The sequence below is a fragment of the Ambystoma mexicanum genome, chromosome 8 (genome assembly GCF_040938575.1).
Source record: "Ambystoma mexicanum isolate Mex_15411 chromosome 8, UKY_AmexF1_1, whole genome shotgun sequence".
In the NCBI taxonomy this organism is placed as follows: domain Eukaryota; kingdom Metazoa; phylum Chordata; class Amphibia; order Caudata; family Ambystomatidae; genus Ambystoma; species Ambystoma mexicanum.
In genome coordinates this window covers 1,264,056,581-1,264,076,435 of record NC_090929.1, presented here as the reverse complement: position 1 = coordinate 1,264,076,435, position 19,855 = coordinate 1,264,056,581, and positions in this window count along the sequence as shown.

Below are 19,855 nucleotides of genomic sequence, written 5' to 3'. Positions count from 1 at the left end.
CGCTGGATGTGTGGATTCACAGGACGACTACGGTTTCCATTGAAGCATGTTCTGGAGTTATTTAGGTAAGCAGGGCGGCTATGGGTAGTCCTGTTGATGACGCTGACGGTATTGGGGCCGTGTGGGTTGACTCATTTGGTTTAAGTCACTCCGACTCGCTTTTCCGTTTTGTTTCTCCCGTCACAGTTGGGACTGGGATGCTGCCCTTGATGTTATCCGTTATGTTTCTTTGTAAACGGACGTTCTGCCACCTTATGAGAGGGTCTAGTTGTTCATTTGATCTGAGCAATCTGTGGCGACGATGAGACTCACTGATGAGTTTTGTTGTTTTGTCTTTCTCTTTTGCTCCGTGGTAACGCACAAGAACTCTGGGTTTGATTTATACTGACCAGACTCTTGGATTTTCCCGATGGGGCGATTTCCGCTAGGATGCGGTTTAGATACACACAGCGTTAAGTTGCATATCCTGAGGATTGAGGTAAGCCAAAATTAGTGTGCATGAACTCGGGGTAGACATCCTTCTTTTGGGTTATGTTTCACCTTGTACAGACCCTGTCCATTCAGGTTGAGATATTACCTGTATAGGTGGTAGTAAAATACTCTTTATCTGATGTTTCCGTGTAGGACTGATATCGATTGAATTCCACCTTTTTCTGTTTATAGGTGGTCTATAATTGACTAAGGTGTACACAAAGACTCCATAGAATTGGTTCTGCACACACTTCTCTCTTCTAATCTGGTTTTTTGACCCGAACTGCGTCATTTGGCGCTCAGGTACCGTGTCTGGGTGATATTCACCGAAGGAACGGATTGAGATATCTACAGTAGACACGTTGTAAGTGTTTGGTCTGTAACGGACTAACCTTGATATTTTTTTCTTTCTTGTGTATGACACACGTCTTGGTAATGGGCATTTGAACCGTTAATTTTCGGGAGCTATCGGATCGGTTCTGGTTGTCCTGATTTGTCACATGGTGTTGGTGATGGTGGCGTTACCGGGGACATACCAATTAACATGGTGGTTCCTTCGTGGTTCTGTATTCCGGTTTCCATGACCTTTTAGTGGTGGAGGTAAAAATAGGGTATTTATAACCCTTTTCTACACCCTGTTTATCTTTTGGTGCGGTGGTTGTAATGATCAATCTAAAAATTTGAGCAATTTAGCCAGATTGATGTTGTGTTTTTTATGTTTATATTTAGGTGAGTTCTGTTGGTCTAGTCTACATTTTCTTCTTTTCTCCATCTACAATCCACCGGACCATGCAGGACCATAGTGCCCCTGACGAATTTCTGTTAACCAAGATTTATACAGAAAGAAACATGTCGGGTTGGGGAATGTACTGTTAATTGTAAACAGCTTTAAGTAGAACTAGCTTGAGTCAGAATAGTTTGTATTATTGAAGACTGACTCAGTAGTGATAATGTATGGTCCATATTTATAATGGACTATAATTGTAATGTTGTATTTTAGCGTGATTGTTTTTATAGTGATTAAATATTTGTTATAATTGTATGATTTGATGATTGGTTTGAGTGTGAATGTGGTATGGTTGATGTGTGGTTTGTTGTGGTTTTAGATGGGAATGTTATATCGTACCAGCCCATAAATGAATTGGGTGGACTGGTTCACGAATTGAGTGATATTGACATCCATAATAATGTGTATTTTTTATGATGATATTTTTTCTAAACATGTTAATAAACAATATTGAATTGTGATTATGTGTCGACTGGATTGAATTTAATTTGCTTCAACCCAGCACATAGTTTGTGACTAGACGCGTTGTTTTATAATTGTTCTTCGTGCTGCTTAGCCAAAGGGTTTATTTAGATAAGTAGACTACCCTGGTACTCACCACATAAACACAACACTACTCTGACCTTCTATGTGAAGTATTCTTGTGTTCTATCCAGGCCAGGTCTCACAGTATCTAGATATCCCTGGTATCCCCTGTTACTCCTGTATATTGAAGCCAGGTCGGAACCAAAAAAACAGATTAAAATCACGTGTACAGGTAAAGAACAGACTGATTATATTCAAAGATCCATCAGCAACATTGAGGGTAAATAGGAAGTTCTGAAAAACTGGAGCTGGGTGGCGGCCTCATTAAACTCTCAACACAAGAAATAATGCTGAGATAAAACTCCATTGCATGAGACATTGATGGGTACTTGGAATACGAGAGGCTTTACGCATCTGTTTAATAATAGTCTTAGCGGCATTGGAAATGTACATTTAATCTGCCTTCAAGAAACGTGGCTTCTGAATCAACCAATAGTGGACGGCTACGAAATAGCCTGGAATCCTGCCATCAAGCAAGCCAAAGGAAGACCGATGGCAGGCTTACTGACACTTGTAAAATTAGAACATGGTCTTAGAATAATAAACTCAACAAATCTTACACCATATATGCAATATGTGATCATTGCAATTAAGAAAGAGAAAGCAGAGGACAACGTTGAGATGTTACACATAATCAACTTATATTGGCAGCACAATGCCTCAGACGAATGGCAATATTTGGATGCAATTGGAGACCTAATAGACTCAATATTGTCTAGTGAGAAGAGCCCCAATATTATACTATGCGGTGATCTCAACATGGAATGTTTAAGAATCCAAAAACCCACTGACTCATTATGCACAAAACCTGCTGTTAAGAAAAACCAGCTTATAGCCACATGGGCAGAGGAGATGTTAAATGGAAACTTGAAAGGGGATATTCTGCCTAAATCAACTTGGCAAAATTAAAAATATGAAAGTACCCTTGACTATTTCTATGCTTCGGCAAATTTGATGAGAAACATTGCTGAGCTAAACGTCATTGATATGCAACATAGCGATCACGATCTGGTTAAAATTACTCTACAAGGACTAAAGATGAGTAAAGAGCAGAGATGGAACTTGACATTTCCATTACCCCGGGAAGAAATCGTTTGAAGCTTGAAGAGGGACATATCATGACAATGACAGAATTATTGTCTGATGGGAAACCAAATGGAAATGTGGACCAAATAGAATATCCTGCTTTATTACAAACCTATAAGGAAATTCCAAAGGAGGGCAAGAATAAAATCTTTTTAAAAAAGCATGTGTATGATAAAGCAGTTGTTGAAAAAAAACGTGAACTGCGGAAAACCATCAGATCCTTGTTGAAACATCCGATGACTGATTATATTGAACAGAAAACTAAAGCACAAACATCTTACAAAAAATGGCTACGCTTGCATAAAAGTATCATGATCCACAATGATGCCGAAAAAATGCTGCAAATTCTGTCAACTAAAAATGCCCACTCATTCTGGGAAGTAATTAACAATGTGGCAGTCCCACAACAAGCTATTCAAAACAATATGGTAACAGAAGCCAAATGGATAGAACATTTTGGAAAGCTGTTTGCTAAAAGTATGGATAGTGAATTTCATGAACAAAAAACTCTGATAATCTGGGACTTTACCATTGTCATGACAGATATCTTGGAAAACATCAACAGATTGAGCTCGTCGAGAGCCCCCAGCCCAGACGGGCTCACAAACCAGATATTAAAACTTCACCCTGAAGCGTGGGCCGAATTTTGTTTCATCTTGTTCAAGAACATCATCGAGAAAAAAAAGAATTCCGGAGTCCTGGAAATCTGCTATAATCGTGCCTGTATTTAAAAAAGGAGTAAGAACTGACCCAAAAAATTACAGGTCGATTTCCCTTTTGGATGTTTTAGGGAAAATGTTTGCGACACAACTACTGATCCAATTGACACACTGGATAAAAGTGGCAGGAGTTGCTGACAAGCGACAAACCGGTTTCGTAAAAGGCGTCGGATGTGGATTAAACCTATTGCTAATTAATCTATTAAAGATGGAGGCCATAAGGAAAAAAATCTAAAATATACTTGGCCTTCATAGATTTGGCTCACGCGTTTGACACCATTGATCGTCAGCTGTTATGGAGCAAACTTAGAAACTGGAGTTGCCCAGATAGCTTGCTGGCCGCAATCAAAGAACTGTACTCTGAAACCACGATAAAAGTCAGATTGGATCTGCTGGGGGCTCTCTCGTCAGCGATTACAACTAGATTGGTGGAATAGGGTTGCCAATTAGGAGCAACTCTGTTTAGCACATTCATCTCTGACATTGAAAGATCTCTAGAAACAACAAGATCATTTGATCCAAAAATAAACGGAAATAGACTTGAATATATCCTATATGCTGACGATATCGTGATAATCGACGTAACTCGGTTTGCAGAGAAAATTGACTATATTGAAAAATTACACAGATGCCAACGGTCTCGTTATTAATCCAACAAAAACTGAGATATTAGTTCTTCAAAATCTAGTGGGAGCAAGCAAGTTGAGGAAATTCACCTGGAAAATAGACGCAAAACCCATTCGACTCACTATGGAATCGCAATACCTGGGAGTTTTGATAAACTCTCGGATTAATGACGATAACATGGTTGAGAAAATCCGACGGAAATGCAAACTCTTGGCAGCCCAGGGGTATACTATAAATAAGAAATATGGGAAGTTCACGATAAAAGCAACAATCGAATTCTATAAGGCCAAAGTTATTCCTGCCTTAAGTTTTGGTGGTGAAGCAATGTTGGGATGCCCGCTCTGGGATATGGCTGTGGTCTGAAACTACATTTTGGAGCAAAGTGTTATTATGACCCAGAGGGACCCCAACTGTTTGCATCAGATACGAGCTTGGACTTCTTTCGATTAATGCAAAGGTTATGTGGAATATGTTAACTTACATGAAAGTTTTGAGAGCAGATGACCTTGCACAATATCAAATTCTGTGTAGTGATGCAAACCATTCTGATGGATCAATCTTGAGTATGTGGAAACAAACTTGCGCAACCATATTAAAACAACTACAAGTGGACCATTCTCTACTGATCTAAAATCCAAACGCAGTAAAAAAGAAATTTTGGAACCAGGATTGGTGCCAAAATCAAGATCAAAGGTCACTTCACAGATGTATGGACCAAGTCGCTCCTGAGGCACGGGCAATGAATACTCTCCCAAAATATTTCCAAAAATTCCCATGTAACAAAAAAAGACACACATTTTCGAAGTTTCGTATGAATCAGTTTCAAACAAATCCAATTATGAACATAAGAAATAAAGATAAAGATCTAGACAAAGAATGCAGATTTTGAAAAACAGAAAAAGAAACACTAAAAGATCTGGTGTCATATTGTAAGAATTTACGTGATGAAAGGACCTCCTATTTGGGACCGGAAATGCTAAAGAGACTTCATCTCAATGGTGAAGATAGGTGGAATGTACTCTCAGAGGGATCCGACCTGAAATTTACTTTTGCTTTAATATTTGATTTGGAAAAATTAGAAGTTATGATGGCAGAACACCATTTAGTCTAATATTGTTTAAGTTCTAAAGAAAAAAGAAGGAAGGGAAGGATAATATGACCAATATAACAAATTGAAAGACTGGCAAGAAGAAGCTATAACTCAGTTATATTGTTTTGGAATATTTTTTATATTGTTTTGAAATATGTTTTAGAAGTATTGGAGTGTAATGATGAATTGTTAACATTTTAGAAGTTTGTAATGAACTATATAAAATAATAAAAAAATAAAAAAAATACAAAATATAAAAATTAAGAAGAGACAAAAATCTCAAAGACCTTTTGACTCACGCTAGATCCACATGTAAACAAACCTGCTAGATCTACCCAATGGAACATGTGCGAAATTCAGGGCCACCATCCCTGTGGGAGCTGTGCTGCTTGCAACCAAACTCAGAAAATGAAATAATTTCCCATAGAGGGCAAAGAATGGGAATTGCGCCAATTCACAAATTGTAAAACATCAAATGTAATCTACCTCATTGAATGTCCATGCAAATTAAGATATGTGGGGCCAACCTCGAGACCCGTACACAAAAGAATTGGAGAACACCAATCAAGGATTAGGTGCAAAGCCCATGCAGCACCACTGGTTTCTCATTTTATGGAATTTCAACACAGACATGATTCTCTCAGATGGTGGGTGATCGATAGAGTATTGGAAACCTCCAATATCTCCAACGCACTCAACTTCAAGGAGGCATGGTGGATCTTCAAACTACAAACCATTACCAGAGGCCTCAATGAAGCTTCACCCTTGGATTACCAATCGTGAAATTGACACCCTGCAATCTGTTCTCTATACCTTCCATGGGCCGCTGGGCGAATATTTTATATACCCCCACACATTGTGGGCAATTTCTTTTTTGAGGCTATCAGATCCAGCGTGTGCAGCACGCCCACCCTTACTGAGCTGCCTACACTATGCATGCGCAATTGTGCCGTGCAGTGTGCCCAGACATCCAGCTCCAGTTTATTCATACTGGGACCACATATCTTGTCTTTTTTGGCATGCACACACAGATAACCCTTAGGGCATCCTGCACACCGCTTGCCCAACTGTCTTAGCATCAGGGCACGTCACTGTTCTCATGCTCTGTTGGCCAACCAGCCTTCACTTTGCCCCTTCTCTTGATATGAGCAGAGCCCTGCACACGTCCAACTACTAACTAGTGATCCCCATGACTACAGTGAGGCTCGTCCGATGCACAGGCGCTCAACTGAGCCACACAGGAAGTCCTCAGTGCTACATATACATAGCTCGCCTCATTCTCTCCATATCATGGCATTTTACTATCAGCAGAGACTCTTTTAGACCTCACCGTCTCTTCCGAGCCCCCTCTCTCTGATCGAGTAAAAGTTTTCATACAAGTGACACTTTCCAGCGATCTCCATGACTACAGCATGGCTAGATTAATGCGCATGCGCACCTCAGAGCCACTCAGCTCATACGCATGCTCTCTGGAGACACATACACCCAGCTCCACTTTTCCGCCGCAGCGCAGACTAACGGCAGACCATGCCACTGCTCCTCGGGAACTGCACGCATTTGTTCTCAGGTCAGTGCAACCCTCGCCTCACCACAAGCCATCTCCATGCTACTGTCCCCATGCCTCTCATTCCAACGCTTGCACCATTGGGCACATTTTACCATAGATTTTCCCTTGTCCTTTTGCTCCCCATTCCCTGCACCCATCCACAGAGCAGTCACCAGAGACAAGTTCCTGTCCTGATCGGAACTCCAGCCTACACAAGGTTGCCGTGGTCAATTACAATGAAGACATAAGCAGGCGCCAGACTCTGATTGCTGCACTTGCTTTCCACAAAGAAAATACTTGGAGCAATACCTTTCAACAGCTCTATTTGAAGGTCAGTCTTAGGGCCAAAGGCCACTAGCCCGTCACTTGTTTTCACCCTAATTCAAGGGATTTTTCTTAACCTCCCCTCTGTTCATTTAGTCATGATCCACCCATATACTTGTTACTGAGTACACATCTATCTTTTTCTTTAGGGAAACCTGCATGCACTTGGCCCCAGAAGAAGGTTGTGACTCTATCAAGCCGAAACGTCTGTGGTCCACGTGGCATATCTAACAGGACCACACCAAATTTTCTTTATTGACTCCAAGACGTCGACCAGTCTCTTTTGGTCATCCCACAAACGCCAGGCTAAAAGCAGACCAAATCTTACAGGTCTAAATTCTACATACAAGTGGATAAATACACCAGACTCTTGTTAGCTGTAACACGGCCACCTAACCAACAAACCCAATATTACTTTGTTTGGTTTAAGTGCCCGGAAAGGGACATACATACAGATTATATGAGGAGAGTGAAGGTGTGTAAGTATGCAATAGAAACAGGGTCCAGACACAATGGGCCTCATTACGACCCAGGCGGTAAGAGGTTAACGGCGCCGTAAAAGGTGTCGGTGCCGTTAAACCCTTACCGCCTAATTACGAGGTCCCTTTGCGGGTCCCAACCTTAACGGCTGGTTCTACCAGCCATTAAGGAAGGAACCCGCAAAGGGACTTTCGAGGTAATTACGGTATCGCAATTTGCGGTACCGTAATTACCGCCTTCCCCATTCCCATTGAGCCGTATGGGGCAAAAATGGGAATGGGGAAGGGCCAATGGTGAATGGGGAATTACCGCCCCGCCAAACTTGGAATGGGGCGGTAATTCCGCCATTCACCATGGCGGAGTTGGTCAAATACCAGCGTCAACAATGGCGCTAATATCGCCATGGTTAACGCCAGGGTCGTAATGAGGCCCAATGTTTTATTTATTTGGTACAAAATGACGCAGTTACAAATGTGATATTATGCAAATAGTATTTCACAAATTAGTGACTAATGTACAGGATGATACTAATATGAAGTAATATTTAGCTAATCCTTGTCTGTTTGGTCACACGATGAGGCATAGTAAACTGATATGTTAATGCCTGTTTTTCTCATGTTACTGACTGTATGGATTATTCATTGATTGGTTTTCACATATTGTCTCACTATTCCTCTGTTTGCAATAAGTCAAACTGATTCTAACACTTTTAGAAAAAATGAATGAAAGCCACATGTTTAGCCAAATAATAAAAAGGCAACTGTAGGCAAATCTCAGTAGTTGGATGGTCCTTTCCCAGTGACACATATTTGAAAGTTGTTTTTCTGGATGATTAGGAAGGTTTAAATAACCATTGCAAGAGGTTATTGCAGGAACTAATTATTGAGGACAGGATTACACCCGATTTGTATACATTAGTTCTACAGCCCATCCAGTCCTGTCCCCTATAGGGCTGTCCCGCCTGTTACTAAGGAATTTGTGAGAGGCTTCTTTTGAGTTGTCTTACTGACTCGGCTTGTTCTGGACCGCACTCCCACTTGACCACCCCTTCAACAGATGGATCAGGGGTCTTGTGATCTCTGCGTAATCCTCAATGAACTTTCTGCTGTAATTAGTCAGTCGAAGGAGGCTCCTTAGCTCCCGCAGAGTTTTGGGGTCTTTTAGTTTCCTAAGTGCTTCTACTTTCTTTTCCTGGGGACAGAGACCCTCAGGAGTTATCTCATGCCCCAAGAAATTGACACGGGTCCTGCACTGCTGTGCCTTTTGGAAAGATAGTTTTGCTCCGGGAGCCCTCAACTGCGTCAGAACATAACGGATCTCCGCTATGTGTTCCTCCACAGTTGAGCTTTTCATTAGGACATCATCTACATAGGCCAGGTAACCCCTTTCACCCAAGTCGGGCATGGCCTTATGCAAGAAGATATTAAATTCATTGCCGAAGTTGATGTATCCGAAGGGAGTCTGGGTAGAGGTGTACTGCGGCCCCTAAAGGTAAAGGCCAGCTTGTATTGGTCCTCCCTACTGACAGATACGGTCCAGTACCCATTGGTCAGGTCAATGGCAGTATATACCTTTGACCCCTGGATCTGGGCCAGCCCTTGGTCAATGTAGGGAAGAGGCCATCGGGAAGTGTGGACCTGTTTGTTCAGCTCCCTTAGGTCAGTACAGAGTCTCCATTGGCCGTTTGGTTTCAAAATCCCCAGCACCGGATTATGGAAGGTGCTGTGAACTGGACGATTTATATCCACAGGACTGTTAGGGAGAATTCTCTCTTTAGGCTGAATTTCCTAACCTAGTGAGTCCCCCAGCAGCTTTGCTGGATTTCTGGAGTTTGTTTTTTCCTCCTGCCAAGAGTGAGACTCTTTTTCTCCCACTCTTGGACATGATTTATGGTGTTCCTTTAACTGCTTATGTGTTTTTGCAGTAACACAGGGGTGTCATAGTGACACCCCACCATAGACTCCATACCCTGGGACTGACTACTGTCTCCCAGGGCATGTAAAGTCACCATTGGCTTTACTAGTCCCAAATTATTAACAGAAACCAGTACAAACCATCATATTGTGGACGTACTGGTCAGGGCAATTCGATTGCCCCGGGGTCTGTTAGTCGAGGGGGCACGTCTCCGTCTCCCCTGATCGAGTTTTGGCTGGTGGCAGTGGAAACTACTTTTTATATTCGACCGCGAATATTTTCCTATGGGATTCTCCCATTGTTCGAGGCTACCTCCTTTAATTATTTAATTCTCATAGCCTCAAACATACCGCCGGTTTATTGAATTAATATTAATTCTCCGGTTGGTATTTTTTTGCCAAGACTCGATTCTAAAATGGTGTTTGTGTTCTCTTCTGTGACTCCAACCCAAGTCAAGCCCTTTGTTCCACTTTTTGGCGGGCTTCTCCACAGAAGCCTCCAAAAGTGGTGCCACTCTGTCTGGGTACCACAGGGGGTGTGGGAGGGGGTTTAGGCAACCTGGACTGAGTTCCCTTGGTAACTCAAGTCGCGCTCTTGTGTGATTGGCCCAAGTGGTGAGCCGGCCGGCTCACCACTTAGCATGTTTGATTGACAGCTAGGCTGAGTGAATGGGGGTATGCTGCATAAAAGCAGGGCTTTGGGGGCTGGAACTTCAGAAGTCGCCAAAGGACCTGAGAATCCGACGAGGGAGAAGCTGAGCCGACCTACCACGAGGACACCACCGGTGGAGCCCTGCGGAACCGACTCACCACTTCCCGACGACAGAGAAGATCTCCCGGCTGGAGAGGCTTCTTCCCCTGACTGGTGGGCACAACCAGTTTACCTTCTTTTCTTCGCACCCCAGACCGGTTTATGGTCGAACTGCCCGTGCCAAGTACCCGGGCGGCCGGATAACCATTCACCACTGAACCGCGAATCAACGGACTGCTCCTTGTACCTGAGAAACTCTGTGGCTGGTTTCTTCCCTGGCAGTGCAACGGACTCCTGTCTTCCTCCACGACGAGATCCTCTCTTCCCCCGGACGAAGCACCGACTTGCATCCGCTGCCAGAAACAACTGCCCCCGCTGGAGCCTTCTCACCACTTTAAGGTACCGTGTCCGCCAGGCTTCCCTGTCTAAAGATTGCTACAAGGTAATAATAACTCCTTAACCTTCTGGACTGGGCTGGCCGCCTTGACCCTCTAACTGGTCCCTTTCCTTGGTCCAACTCCTTTTTGAACCATTACAAGACTTTTTGTGCACTGCAACCGTGTGACCTTGGACACATTTCGTTTCGATCCTCGCAAAGCGGATCCAGCCTACTGACTCTGAATTCACGGTTTTACCTTGCCTTCCTCTCTTGTTATGTTCTTATAAAAGTGTTGGGACCTGTTTCAACTTGTTCTCTGCTTTTCTCTCCCTTGTTAAAACGAACTATTAGAGTACCATCTATGTTAAGCGCTCACCGCTGTCTGAAAATAAGTGGGGCTGTACTTCAGACTTGTCTAATATTCTTTTAAGGGAGTGTATATCTTTTAGTGACCGTGTTTTTGAATTGCTTACTATTAGTGCCTGTGTGTTTCTCTAGATGTGGTTTTAAATAAATAATTATATCTATTTTACACCAAGCCCTGGTCAGTGTTTACTTGTTCTATTGTGTACTCTTGACCTATTGTGAATACTCTGTATACTGCCTAACTCTTCTTGAGGGAAGCTGTACTCAGCCACAGCTACCAAGTGAATCTGTGTGGTACAGACTGCTACCAAGTGGGTTTACTGCCAAACACCTGTAGTCTTAAATCTTTTGTAGTGGTCCCAGAGGGAACTGCACAGGTTTCTGTCTAACACTGGTGTACAGCGGTGGGATTTGTATTGAGTATACACTTTAGAGTGCTTGTTGAACACTTTAGGACAACTAACCACAGAGCTTAGCACTAAGAAGCTGATTTTCTAACTATGTCTGCTATGGAGAGTTATACCCTAGAATCATTGTCTGCCAAAACTGCTGATTGCTTAAAAGTATTGTGTAGACATAAGAATCTCTCTGAGAAGGGCAAGAAAATGGAATTTATAGAAAGATTGTTAGAAAACCAAAGTCTGGGTGGTACAGATGAATCTCCCCCCCCCTCCCAGCAAATGTAGAAAACAGTGATGGTATTGATCTGAATCAAAGTCTTGAGAATGAGTCAGAAGAGGAAAGTGAACCTAATGAAGTTAGCCACTCCGAGCCTCTGTCTGCCTTACCTACTGTACCTACTGGGCCTATAGCAGGTCCTACATGTAACCCTGCTTATTTTTTACTTGAAAAAATGAAGCTTGAATTAGAGTACAAACGTTTTATTGCTCAATCTGAAGGAAACCAAGAGCTAGAGTTCAGAAGAATGAATGCCCAGGCTGAGCAGAAGCAAGCTGAGTTAAGACTCAGAGAAATAGAGCTTAATCACGAATTAGAAATGAAAAAGTTGTCTGTGGAAAATGCTTCTCTCTCCTCTGGTTCTTCTAGGAGTTCCAGTCCCAAAAGACCCTGGATGCCTAAAGAGTTAGTGGGTATGTATGAACCTAGATTGGATGTGTTGGATTGGTTGAAAATGTTTGAGTATAATCATGGGCTCCAGGACATCACAGGGAATGAGTTACTTCCCTGGTTGTTCTCTAGGCTTGCCCCTGTTGCAACTGATGTGGTAATGGAGTTGGGGGAGGTGGATAAGAAGGATTATGAATGTGTGAAACTAGCTTTGATAGCTAGATTTGGGAAGACCCCTTCCCAGTACCTTAAGAGGTTTAGGACCCTCAAAAGCATGATGGTACCCCTTGGGCTACCTGGGTGAGTGAAAGTTTGAAAAACATAGAGGGATGGATTAAGGGTTACAGAGTTAACACTTATGAAGGAATGAAGACTCTTGTAATGTTGGAGTCAATTTATGATGCCTGCTCTCCTGAGCTCAGACAGCACTTGGCTTATTCAAAGGAATTAGATTCCAGGAAGTTAGCTAAGGCTGCTGACTTGTGGGTTGCCAACAGGGCCACTCACAAGGATTCCGGGGCTACTCAGAAAAAGGATGAGGGAAAACAGCCAAAAAAGGACCCCAAAGAGAATTCTAATAATTCCAATTCCAAAGAGGGCCCCAAACAGAACCAAAAGGGTGAGCCACCAGGGAAACCAAATCAGGCTAGTGTACCTCCTGGTGGCAAACCAGAAGGAGGTCAGAACAAGCCACCATTCCAGAAAGCATTTAGTAAATGCTTTGTTTGTGGCTCTACTGACCATGTGAAAGGAGATCCCAGATGTAAGGGTAAACCTTCAGGGGTCCAGCTTGTCTCCTTAGCCTTCGCTCCAGAGGAGGAAGTACAAATGGCAAGTGGAAACTTTCTGTTACTGGCTGATGAACCCATTGGAGTCTCAGCCAGTGTTTCTTTAGTGTATCTGGGTCTGTGGGAACAACAGAACTTAGATGTCTATAATTATATCCCAGATAATACTAAAGAGTATTATAAGGACAGTGTCCAGGTGAATGGCCAGGAGACTCCTGCCATTAGGGACACTGGGGCCAGCATAACTGTGGTGGACAAATCGTTTTTTCAGGCTGGGGATGTTGCTAAGGCACCCAAGCGCCTCACCAAGTTAGCTGGAGGGCCTGTGCAGATGCTTCCCCAATTACCAGTTCTCATCCAGTGTAATGACATGACTGTGAAGATACCTGTCAGCATACAAAGTGAGGTGCCAGGAAGGGTTCTGATGGGTAATGACTTGAAAACTCTTGGAGTAGTGTCACACACCCCCAGACCTCCTAGTAAAAGGTTACAGGAGCTCACCAGACCTGCAAGGGAGAGAACCATGAGAGGTACTCCCAAGGAGATGATGAAGAAAGAGATCACTCCTGCTCCACTGGAGATGTCAGCTGCTGTCTCTAAGAAAATAGAAGAAAAAGGGAAACCTAAAGCTTCTAAAAAGAACCTCACAGCCAGCACTCCAGTGCAGCCAACAAGGACTTCCCCTAGGTTGTCCAAAGTTACACCAGTAACACCCCCTCCAGCTGAGGCTGAGAGGGAGGTACAACCCTGTGTGGTTGAACTAGACTCTGAAGAAGAGCTAGTGGAAGGCCAGGAACCCACTGGAGATCTGGATCCTGTTGACCATCCTGAGCTGCAGTCTTTACTGACAGAAGGTGGGCCCAACATGGCAGACTTCAGTAAGGGACAGAGAGAATGTCCAACTCTGGAAGGTCTTCGCCACCAGGCAGATGCTCAGGCTGAAGGGCAAGAGCCTGGGAAATATAGGTTACACTGGGAAGATGGCCTCTTCTACAGTGAACCAACCGAGTCTGCACCTGGGGACAACAAACGACTTGTAGTACCCCAAGAGAACAGACCACAGTTCTTGCAGTTAGCCCATGAGATTCCTTTGGCTGGTCACTTGAGTTTCAAGAAGACTAAGGAAAGGCTCTCACTCTACTTTTATTGGCCAAAGATGGGGGCTGAAGTAGACAAATACTGCAGGAGCTGCCACACCTGCCAGACTTCTGGTTAGGTTGGCTCCAAGAATGTGGCACCTTTAGTGCCTCTCCCAGTTGTGGGAGTCCCATTTGAGAGAGTAGGGATTGACATTGTTGGTCCCCTTGATCCTCCAATTTCCTCAGGCAACATGTTTATACTTGTTGTAGTAGACCATGCTACTAGATACCCTGAGGCAATTCCTATGAGGACTGTTACAGCTCCGGCTGTGGCTAAGGCCCTCCTTGGTATTTTTACCAGGATTGGGTTTCCTAAGGAAGTAATCTCTGACAGGGGGTCAAATTTTATGTCCCACTACATGAAGGCCATGTGGAAAACCTGCGGAGTTACTTACAAGTTCTCAACCGCATACCACCCTCAGACAAATGGGCCGGTTGAAAGGTTCAACAGAACCATGAAGAGCATGATAGGTGCTTTAAAGGAGCCTCTTAAAAGAAAGTGGGACCTTCTACTGCCATGCCTTCTCTTTACTTATAGAGAAGTCCCTCAGGAGGGAGTAAATTATTCTCCCTTTGAACTTCTTTATGGTCATCCGGTCAGAGGTCCATTGGCCCTGATCAAGGAGGGGTTGGAGAGTGCTCCTTCCCCCAAGCCAGTCAGAGTGACTGACTATGTGATAGGTCTCCGGAGGAGAATGTCACAAATGATGGCAGAAGCAAGTGATAACTTGAAAGCTGGACAAGCATTGGTCAAGCACTGGCATGACCAAAAGGCTAACATGGTTGAGTTTACTCAAGACCAGCTAGTTCTCGTTATGATTCCAACAAGGCAGAGGGCCTTGCAAGTCAAATGGATGGGACCCTTCAAAGTTGTGGGTAAACTTGGAGAGGTCAACTATCTGGTGGACTTGGGCAACCCCACGGAGGCTCCGACAGTCTTCCACACCAACAGGCTAAAAGCGTATGTCTCCAGACCTGATGTAGGAGCTTTGCTTCTGGCATCATCAGAGGAAGAAGAAGAGAGTGAAGCTCTTCCTGATCTCCTCAAAGGCTTGCCTTTAGACGAAAAAATTGAAGGAGTAAATCTCTCTTCAAATCTGACACCTGGGCAACAGGAAGAGTGCAAATCTATGTTAAATCAGTTTGCATCTCTGTTCTCACTTTCACCAGGCTTGACCCCTTGGGGACAGCATGACATACTCACTGGTGACTGTCTGCCAGTCAAAAGCAGAGGATATCGAATGTCAGAGAATGTAAGAACCCACATCAAAGGTAAGGTCAACAAGATGCTTGATCTCGGGGTAATAGAGCCCTCTACTAGTCCATGGTCTAGCCCAGTTGTGTTAGTACCAAAGGCAGGATCTAAATAACTTAGATTCTGTGTGGATTCTTAATGCAGTCACTAAAACTGATGCCCACCCTTTGCCAAGGACAGATGAGTTGGTGGATAGACTTGGTGCAGCCAAGGTCCTCAGCACATTTGACTTGACGTCAGGCTATTGGCAAATAGCCCTCACAGACCATGCCAAGGAGAAAACTGCATTTTCTACCCCCAGTTGGCTTATACCAGTTTAAGGTGATGCCTTTTGGATTGAAAAATGCACCTGCTACGTAAACCAGGTTCTGAATGGGATGGAGGACTTCTGCATGGCATACTTGGATGACATAGCAGTGTTCAGCAATTCCTGGGAAGAACATGTGGACCACCTGACATATGTTTTGCAGGCTCTTGGAAAGGCCAATCTGACCATAAAGGCAAGTAAATGCCAGATTGGACAGAGTAAATTGGTCTACCTTGGACATGAGGTAGGAGGTGGAGAAATAAGGCCTTTGCCCAGTAAGATTGAAGCTGTGCAAAATTGGACAACACCTACTACTCAGACCCAGGTGAGAGCCTTCTTAGGTCTCACTGGGTATTACAGGAATTTCATTGAGAACTATGGGTCCATAGCTTCTCCACTGAATGTCATCTCCTCCCCTAAATTCCCTAAAAAGGTTAGGTGGAATGAGGAATGCAATCAGGCCTTTGAAACCATGAAAAAGGCTCTTTGCCAAGCCCCAGTACTCAGAGCTCCTGGCTATCACCAAACCTTCATTGTGCAAACAGATGCTTCAAATGTAGGAATAGGTGCAGTCCTCAGTCAACTGGATGGGAAAGGTAGGGAGCACCCCATTTGCTTCATCAGTAGAAAACTGAAGGATCCTGAAACAAGGTGGGCAACCATTGAACGCGAGTGTTTTGCTATTGTGTGGGCTCTGAAGAAGTTTAGGCCATACTTGTATGGTTCTACTTTTGTCATTCAGGCTGACCACCAACCCTTGAGATGGTTAATGCAAATGAAAGGGGAAAACCCAAAACTATTGAGATGGTCAATCTGCCTGCAAGGGTTTGATTTCACCATTGAGCACAGGTCAGGGTGTCACCACCAACATGCTGATGGTCTCTCTAGGATGTATGTCATCGACTAGAGGTATGAGATTCATCCAGGAGTGGATTAAATCCTCCTGTCCCTTAGTCTGGGCGGGGGCGAGTGTTAGGGAGAATTCTCTCTTTAGGCTGAATTTCCTAACCTAGTGAGTCCCCCAGCAGCTTTGCTGGATTTCTGGAGTTTGTTTTTTCCTCCTGCCAAGAGTGAGACTCTTTTTCTCCCACTCTTGGACACGATTTATGGTGTTCCTTTGACTGCTTATGTGTTTTATGGGCTATGGGGTCCTTAACTCCATAGGGTCTCATGTGTTTTACTATGTGTGTTACACAGCACCCTCGTGCAGTAACACAGGGGTGTCATAGTGACACCCCACCATAGCCTCCATACCCTGGGACTGACTACTGTCTCCCAGGGCATGTAAAGTCACCATTGGCTTTACTAGTCCCAAATTATTAACAGAAACCAGTACAAACCATCATATTGTGGACGTACTGGTCGGGGCAATTCGATTGCCCCGGGGTCTGTTAGTTGAGGGGGCACATCTCCGTCCCCCCTGATCGAGTTTTGGCTGGTGGCAGTGGAAACTACATTTTATATTCGACCGCAAATATTTTCCTATGGGATTCTCCCATTGTTCGAGGCTACCAATTTTAATTATTTAATTCTCATAGCCTCGAACATACCGCCGGTTTATTTAATTAATATGAATTCTCTGGTTGGTATTTTTTTGCCAAGACTCGATTCTAAAATGGTGTTTGTGTTCTCTTCTGTGACTCCAACCCAAGTCGAGACCTTTGTTCCACTTTTTGGCGGGCTTCTCCACAGAAGCCTCCAAAAGTGGTGCCACTCTGTCTGGGTACCCCAGGGGGGGTGGGAGGGGGTTTAGGCACCCTGGACTGAGTTCCCTTGGTAACTCAAGTCGCACTCTTGTGTGATTGGCCCAAGTGGTGAGCCGGCCGGCTCACCACTTAGCATGTTTGATTGACAGCTAGGCTGAGTGAATGGGGGTATGCTGCATAAAAGCAGGGCTTTGGGGACTGGAACTTCAGAAGTCGCCACAGGACCTGAGAAACCGACGAGGGAGAAGCTGAGCCGACCTACCACGACGACACCACCGGTGGAGCCCTGCAGAACCGACTCACCACTTCCCGACGACAGAGAAGATCTCCCGGCTGGAGAGGCTTCTTCCCTTGACTGGTGGGCACAACCAGTTTACCTTCTTTTCTTCCCACCCAGACCGTTTTGTGGTCGAACTGCCTGTGCCAAGCACCCCGGCGGCCGGATAGCCACTCACCACTGATCCGCGAATCAACGGACCACTCTTTGTACCTGAGAAACTCCGCGGCTGGTTTCTTCCCTGGCAGTCCAACGGAATCCTGTCTTCCTCCACAACGAGATCCTCTCTTCCCCCGGACGAAGCACCGGATTGCATCCGCTGCCAGGAGCAACTGCCCCCGCTGGAGCCTTCTCACCACTTTAAGGTACCGTGTCCGTCAGGCCACCCTGTCTAAAGATTGCTACAAGGTAATAATAACTCCTTAACCTTCTGGACTGGGCTGGCCGCCTTGACCCTCTAACTGGTCCCTTTCCTTGGTCCAACTCCTTTTTGAACCATTACAAGACTTTTTGTGCACTGCAACCGTGTGACCTTGGACACATTTCGTTTCGATCCTCGCAAAGCGGATCCAGCCTACTGACTCTGAATTCACAGTTTTACCTTGCCTTTCTCTCTTGTTATATTCTTATATAAGTGTTGGGACCTGTTTCAACTTGTTCTCTGCTTTTCTCTCCCTTGTTAAAACGAACTATTAGAGTGCCATCTACGTTAAGCGCTCACCGCTGTCTGAAAATAAGTGGGGCTGTACTTAAGACTTGTCTAATATTCTTTTAAGGGAGTGTATATCTTTTAGTGACCGTGTTTTTGAATTGCTTACTATTAGTGCCTGTGTGTTTCTCTAGATGTAGTTTTAAATAAATAATTATATCACTTTTACACCAAGCCCTGGTCAGTGTTTACTTGTTCTATTGTGTACTCTTGACCTATTGTGAATACTCCGTATACTGCCTAACTCTTCTTGAGGGAAGTCTGACTGCTCAGCCACAGCTACCAAGTGAATCTGTGTGGTACAGACTGCTACCAAGTGGGTTTACTGCCAAACACCTGTAGTCTTTAATCTTTTGCAGTGGTCCCAGAGGGAACTGCACAGGTTTCTGTCTAACAGGGACTCAAGGTTTTTAATTATTTCTGTGAGGGACTCCATAGATGCGAGTGGCAAGCAGCATTGCTTCACAAACATTGAAGTCATACCAGGGTCCGTGGGAATTGTTGTTGTATTGATTTCAGTGCAACCACAGTCATATGAGTCCACTGCAAAGAAATCCTGAAAATCTATGAAAACTTGTTTCAATTCTTGCTTTTGCTCCAGAGTCTCGCAGGCATAAGCTAGGTTGACTCTCTCTTCAACCATCTGCCTGAAGCCCGGAAAGACTTCTGGTTTGGCTATCTCAGCAGCCTCCTCCAGCTGGGTGGAGAAGTCCCTGGTTAAAGTACTAATTTTGACTAATGGCTTCAGGTGGGGAAGGCAGTCCTGGTGGACTTGAAAGATCACCTCATCCCTCCTGAAGTCACAGGTTACCTCTTCCTTACCATAAGGGCAGGAAGAGTACACCAGGAAATTCCCCCCATGCCGGGTGAAGATCCTGTCTGGTGTTGTGTCACTGTCGCTCTCACTGTCAAAACAGTCATTGGGGATTGGTTATATCAGTTCATTACCTAAATCTATGGAAAAATGTCGGTCATCAACTGCCATCCCAATAATGGTGCCTGCGCCCAGAGTGATACTCCTAAGGTCGCTGTTATCCACCACTATTGGAATGGTGTTGTGTTCTGTATTGAATAGTGGTGTTAGGTTTAACCCCAACCCTTGCTGTTGGAGATGGGCACTGAGGTGGACATATGCGTCAGGATTTAGCAGTTTCTGTCCTCTTTTAATTTTTACTTCAAGTGGGAATTGTCTGGTCCGTTCTGGGATGGTGACTTCCTCTCCAATCTGAACTTCAACTGCATATGGCAGCAGTTAAGCTGACTGAAATGCTTCCTCTGGATCATCAAAGTCCATGGGATTACCCGCTGCTCGGGACCAGGCTTTGAGGTTTATTAGGTCCAAACAAATGGCAAAGCGATTGAGAATGTCGCTGCCTAAATAAAATGCGGCAGGGACATCTCGCACAACCCAACAATTATGGACTATGCTCTTGTTGCCTATGGACATTTTGAGCATACACCTGCTAGGCAGGAGATGTTTGG